This window comes from Condylura cristata, unplaced genomic scaffold (assembly GCF_000260355.1).
Source record: "Condylura cristata isolate star-nosed mole 26May11 unplaced genomic scaffold, ConCri1.0 scaffold00002, whole genome shotgun sequence".
In the NCBI taxonomy this organism is placed as follows: Eukaryota; Metazoa; Chordata; class Mammalia; order Eulipotyphla; family Talpidae; genus Condylura; species Condylura cristata.
This window is the reverse complement of record NW_004567103.1, coordinates 32,174,454-32,180,283: the sequence shown is the minus strand read 5'-3', so window position 1 is coordinate 32,180,283 and position 5,830 is coordinate 32,174,454.

The window sequence follows — 5,830 nt, the reverse complement described above, 5'->3', positions numbered from 1 at the left end:
ACTGCAAGGTTTAGAATAGAAGGAGTCCTTAACCCCAAACTGGCTGAGACTTTTCTATAGCTGGTCATCTGGAACAATTGCAGCTCCAATTAAAATTGCCCCTTGGGACCAAAAAGCACTTTACGCAGGGAATGAGGAGATTCTTCTTCCCATGCCTACACTAAATCTAGGTGGTGGTATTTGCTTTAGGCTGGTAAAGACTAATAATGAAAACTGAAACATTATAAAACACACTTTCCAAGCAAATGAAACTGTCAACTTGTAGAAGCATGCAGGACTCTGAGCATTCCTCAGGGAGTTGATAGGAGTTTTGAGGAGATTTTAAGAGTAAGAATTTTTGAAGGAATTTACAGGCTTGATGCCCCTGAGTTGTGTCAAGGTAATCTCAAGTCCAGATTTAAGATTTAGTAAGAATTTGTAAAGCGCCCACCAGCAGAGGATTGGAGGTAGTTGGGACAAGTGGCAAGAAGGCCCCAGAGAGCCTAAGATGTCAGTGTCTGCTCCTTCTCTTGGTGATATTGACATGGGCCAATTTGGGGAGAAAAACCCACATTTTCTCTTTTCTGTTGATGTCACACATGCTTTGCAGGTGGGCTTGCTTTTCGATGCTCTGGATCCCATGGTCCGCTTCTTCCTTTGCTCCAAGTGAGCTGCACTTTGGTCCTGCTCTCTTTAAGCTTTATTCAGTTTCAGAGCTTAAGTAGATCACCAGCATGAACCCGGCCACAAGGCCCTGATTTTGCTGTGGAAAGTTTTGCTCTAAGAGCCATCTGGAACTATTGATTGAGATGATAGCCCAGTTCAGTTTATCCAAAATAATAACTTACAAAATATGTTCATCGGCTTGAGGACATTTATTGAATATCTCTTATGTTCCCAGGCTCTGGGGACACAACAGTAAACCAGAGACCAAAAGTCTCCCTTCATGGAGCTTCTCATCTTGTATAGATGTCAAGATTGAGGCCACTGCTCAATCTTGGGCAAACTTACTACTAAGTATTGGTTTATAGTCCCAAATTAAATTTTGATTTAGTTAGTATTCCTAAACCTGGATTATATGCTCTCTTGATTGATAATAAATTAAAATATTTTTGAGTTATACAGTTATAGTTCTCTACCAGCAGTTTCCTATGAATACTTGTGATAAATGTACACACCAAGTTCAAATACATGGCTATTTAGTTTTAGGGACTGAAGGAGGAACAGAATATTGCTTCATATATTTGCTAAACTGCTCTGCACTTGGTATAGACAGCCAATATCTTTTCTTTTGCCATAATATTTGCCTTTCCTTATATATAAGTCCTCCTTGGGTCTCCTCAGCAACAAGATGACAAGCTCCCCAATTTTCAACAGAAAAATGAAAATGCCTTTTAAAAGAGATTGCAAAAATGTCTTCATTTTTCAGATTGATTTATTGTTTAACAGCAGGGTTCTGCAATACTGGTACTAACTTGTTACATCTTGAGAGGAAATAAAAAAGACAATTATTTTACTAGTTGAAATGACAAAATGCTAAATTGTAAAATGTCAGGAGGAAAATTCAGGCAATTTAGTTTTCTTGGCAAAGGGTCCATAAGTTACTTTTGGAGATCAAAATATTCTGAGCTATAGACAAATGCAGTTTGTAGCATTTTGGGTTTTACTGCCTGATTTAAAATTTTCTAAGGTAAACCATTATGTTTTAATAGGGAATAGTTTGATCTGCATAGTCTAATGCCTACAAAGAACTCTATATATTAGTTCTTTTAATTCCTCTCTTTTTACTTTAAAAAGCTTTATGAGATCTCCTACCTGGAAGAAATTCCATCAGTCTTTTTACTCTCAGATATTCTTACTGACATTCATGTTTAGCTTTTCAAATATTTACAGGGAAGAGTTGTGTTTTTACTTCTCAGTTCTGGAGGTTGAAAATGCTATAGAAATGTATTTTATAATACCGAATCTCAATATATTTAGTAATAGCTTAAGTATTAAGCATTTATTTTCATTGTTCCCTTTAAATACTTACAAAATATTTCCCTTTGCATGACACTATTTGAGAAAGATTAATTCAGTCCTCGCTGCCTTTGGAGCACTAAACTCAAAGGTACATACTTAAGAAATCATAAAGAAATACTTGTTTTCAGAGACAAAGAAAAAAGAGCTCACAGAGGAAATGCTCACAAATGTGAGACAATGCAATCTTGAGACAGGTTACAAAGTCCAGTTTCTGCACTTCTATTCTAGATTCATACAGTGATTCTAATGTTACTGTATAACCTGTTGCAAGCAATTTATCTTTTCTCTGCTTCAGTTTCATCATATATAAAATGGGATAATAATAACTAGCCTCATTGAGCTGTTATGAGGACTAGAACGAATACACATACAGAACACCCTGAATTTCCTTAACAGAATATACTTTCCAAGATTGTTCTTACTGTTCAATTGAGGTATTCTCCAGTAGAAGAGATCAAACATTTAAAAGTGAACTACTAGAAAGATGTCACAACCTGCAGCAAATGAGTAAGAGCTGAGAGGATGTGGCATCAAGATTGTTACTGTTGTAAAGAAAGCAGGATCCACATCAAGAACACTGAATTGGTGAGAACTGAGTTTTAGCTCAAAGAATAAGAAAAGTGAATAAAAGCTAAGTGGGTAGGTAGATGAGGGGAGAAGATACTGCAAAAAACAGACTTAAATTTGTAGAACTAAGAGGCCCTCAATACATTCAATGTGACATGTATAGAAATTTGGCCAGATTTCTAAAGTAAGCTGCAGACAGGGCCCCTAAAAAATATAAAACTCTTTGACTCCTAGCCACTATTTATTTTGCTGCGTAAAATGAGGCAGAAGCAGCTCACGAAGCCCTTTGTTGGTCTTTTCCCACATCCAACTCTTCATTCTTTTAAAAAAAAGGGCCCGAGGGAAAACAACTAAATAAAAAATAAAAAATAAACCTTATATATTTAGTGATAATTCCCTTTCTGGCACATACGCACATTTATTTCTCTATTATTTTTCCACAAGAAAGGAAAGCTTTCCCTGATTTCGATGTAAATCGTTGCATGTTTTCATTGAGATAAGGCAAACTTCTTAGAGTCTTTTACTCCTATAATTTGTTTTTCTCCCTAAAATTTTAATAATGGCCTTCCTGCTTCTGCATATATTTTACTTCCTCCAACCAAACTGTGGAGAAAGTAAAAAATGGTTTTGTTGTTGATGGATTTATTATCTTTCCTTGACAATTATGAGAACAACTTTAATCTATCTCTTTTACATTCAAAAGCTGTTGACTGATTGACTTTTGGAAAGAAGAGCCAGGAAGGCAAAAGTATTTCTAAAACCTTGTGGTATGTCTTCAAAAGTTTGAATTTTGAGATTTATGAAAACTAGGTAATGGTATTTTTAAAAGGGAAGCCTATTTTGCTGTAGAAATACTTTTGGCTTTTTAATTGTGTCTTGGTTCATATTCTCAGCGTTTATCTGGATGAGCCAACAGTTTCTACTATTTTCTTTTTCAAACTTGCAGAAGAAGAGGGAGAAAGCCAGTATGGGTCTCCACCATACTGGGCCCTCCTAGAGGCAAAATTGTTATGTCTCACTATGTCATACCCATATTTTTCCTCCTAGCAGCTCTCTCAATATTCCTACTCAGCACTTACCTGCCCCAGACCTACTTTTTGCTAGACTTGGCCATCTTCCAAGATCAAAAGGCTATAGGCTCCAAACCATTTTGTAATTGTGAACCTGCCATTTCAATTTCTCCTATTTTTGGAGAGCTGGACTGCACAGCACAAGTCAGAGGCCCCTGTTACTGCTAAACTGCTGCCTGCAGTCATTTTGCCACCTGTAATCACATGGACAAAATGGAGAAGTGAATCTAAAATATGTCATCAGGTAGCAGGCTGCATGTTGTCCGCGGCGGTGAAGCTGGGCTCTCCAAGGTGTTTGTTACGCTAGGCTCTCAAGGTGTGACCTGTGAGCTTGACTGAAGAGGAGACTGTGGTATCAGACTCCCTTGGCTCAAATCCCAGCCCTGCATTTTTTGAGTGTCTCTTTCTACCGCCATGGAACCACCAGCCCAATGATAACTATTCTTGGTGTTATCACTCATGTTTCTGGGCACTTACATGCTCAGCTTGGTTTTCTCTAGGTCTTTCATGTAGTGTGTCCAGTCAGTGACTGGGGCTCACTAACTTATATGTCAGGCAGTTGACATGGGCTGTCGGCCGGATCCTCAGCAGGTGCCATCAGCAGAACACATGGCTTTCCATGTGGCCTGAGCTTCTTTACTACATGGCAGCTGGGTTCCAAAGACGTGTGGCCCTAAAGAGAGCAGGGTGAAAGCTGTGGCTCGTCTTATGAGCTGGGCTCAGGAGTCAGGGGCATCACTTTTGCTACCTTCTATACTTTTTGAACTGAATTTAACCCATATTTGGAAGACAGTTGGAATCCATTCCTCAATGGGAAGAATGTCTTCAAACCACCAGTCACTTTGGAGCTGAAAGACCTCTGTGCTTGGCTTTCCTGGTCTGAAAAACAAGGATGAGGAGCGTAATTTATGTTCCAGGCTTTTGTGAAGAGCAGATCACATAAGATCAGTACCTGGAACTCAGTGTCTTAGTTTAGACTATCATCATGCCTGCTGCACACCTGGATTGATAGTGATGGTATCATAAGGGATGACGGAACTGTAAACAGTATGGGGTGATAGGCTTCCCCCCATTTCCAAGCTCTACTGGTGGCATGTGACAGATCCCAGCGGTTCTTCCGCAGTGGGAACACAGTTACTATATATGGTCTGAATGCTTTGGTTCACCTCATTTTAGTGACAGTTTCCAGATATAGGTCAGCCCGTTTAAACCTGGCCCCATTTATGGCAATTTATTTCATTATAGGATAAAGTAGTTAGAGCCATGAGTAATAATTACTGTGTCTACCGCGCTTTTAACACCTTGGCCAAGTAATCCTCGCCTCACCCAGTGAGTAAGTCTGGATGAGCACCCTTCCCTCCTCCAGGATGAGGAGGAGGGACCCAGGTCAAGTGGCTTGTTCTAAATTCTACAGAGTCAGGAGTTTGGATGGAGTCAGAGGTGGAGGCCCTGATTCTCTGGCTTCTCCAGCATACCTAAACAACGAGCGGGTTGATATCCATTACCTAATGTCAGCTAATACATTTATATTCAGTATATTCAGATATATAAGGAAATTTGAAATTTCTTTTGAATTATCTTTTTCTGTAACAGAACTTGCACGTCTACTGAGCATGTTAGAATAAATGGAGAAATAGGTATTAAAACTCTTAAAGAGTATTAAGTATTCAATACTCTTTCTTTCGATACAATTAATGTTTCTGGGTAGTTTTCTATCTATTTGCTCCTCCCCCCGCACCCCCAGGCCAGCTTCTAGTTGTCATTCTCACTTCCCTCCCACCCCCCAGTAATTGTATTTCTCGTTTAATGTTAGTAAATCCGGGAATTAAAAAAAAGGTGGAAGGCTCGACCGCATTTTTCAATGGGCTGGGACTGCCGCCTCTCTCCCGCTCTCTCCTTCCCGGGTCTCATTGAGGTTACCCCGGGGCGCCGAGGCTGCAGCCCGCGCTCACCGGGGGGCGCTGTGCTGCCGGCCTGGCGCTTGCGGAGGTGAGTCCGCTGTGAGGCGGCAGCTCCCCGTCCAGCCGGCAATCGAAGGGGCGAATCCCAGGCTGCGAGGTCGCCGCCCCCGCCCCTCGGCCAGCCCCTCCGTCTGCTGCGAGAGGGGAGTGGCCCGGAGCCGCCCGCCGCCGCAGAGCTCTCCGCAGCCGCCGAGCACTCTGCAGCCGGACGCGCACGGGAGCCCCAGGCGC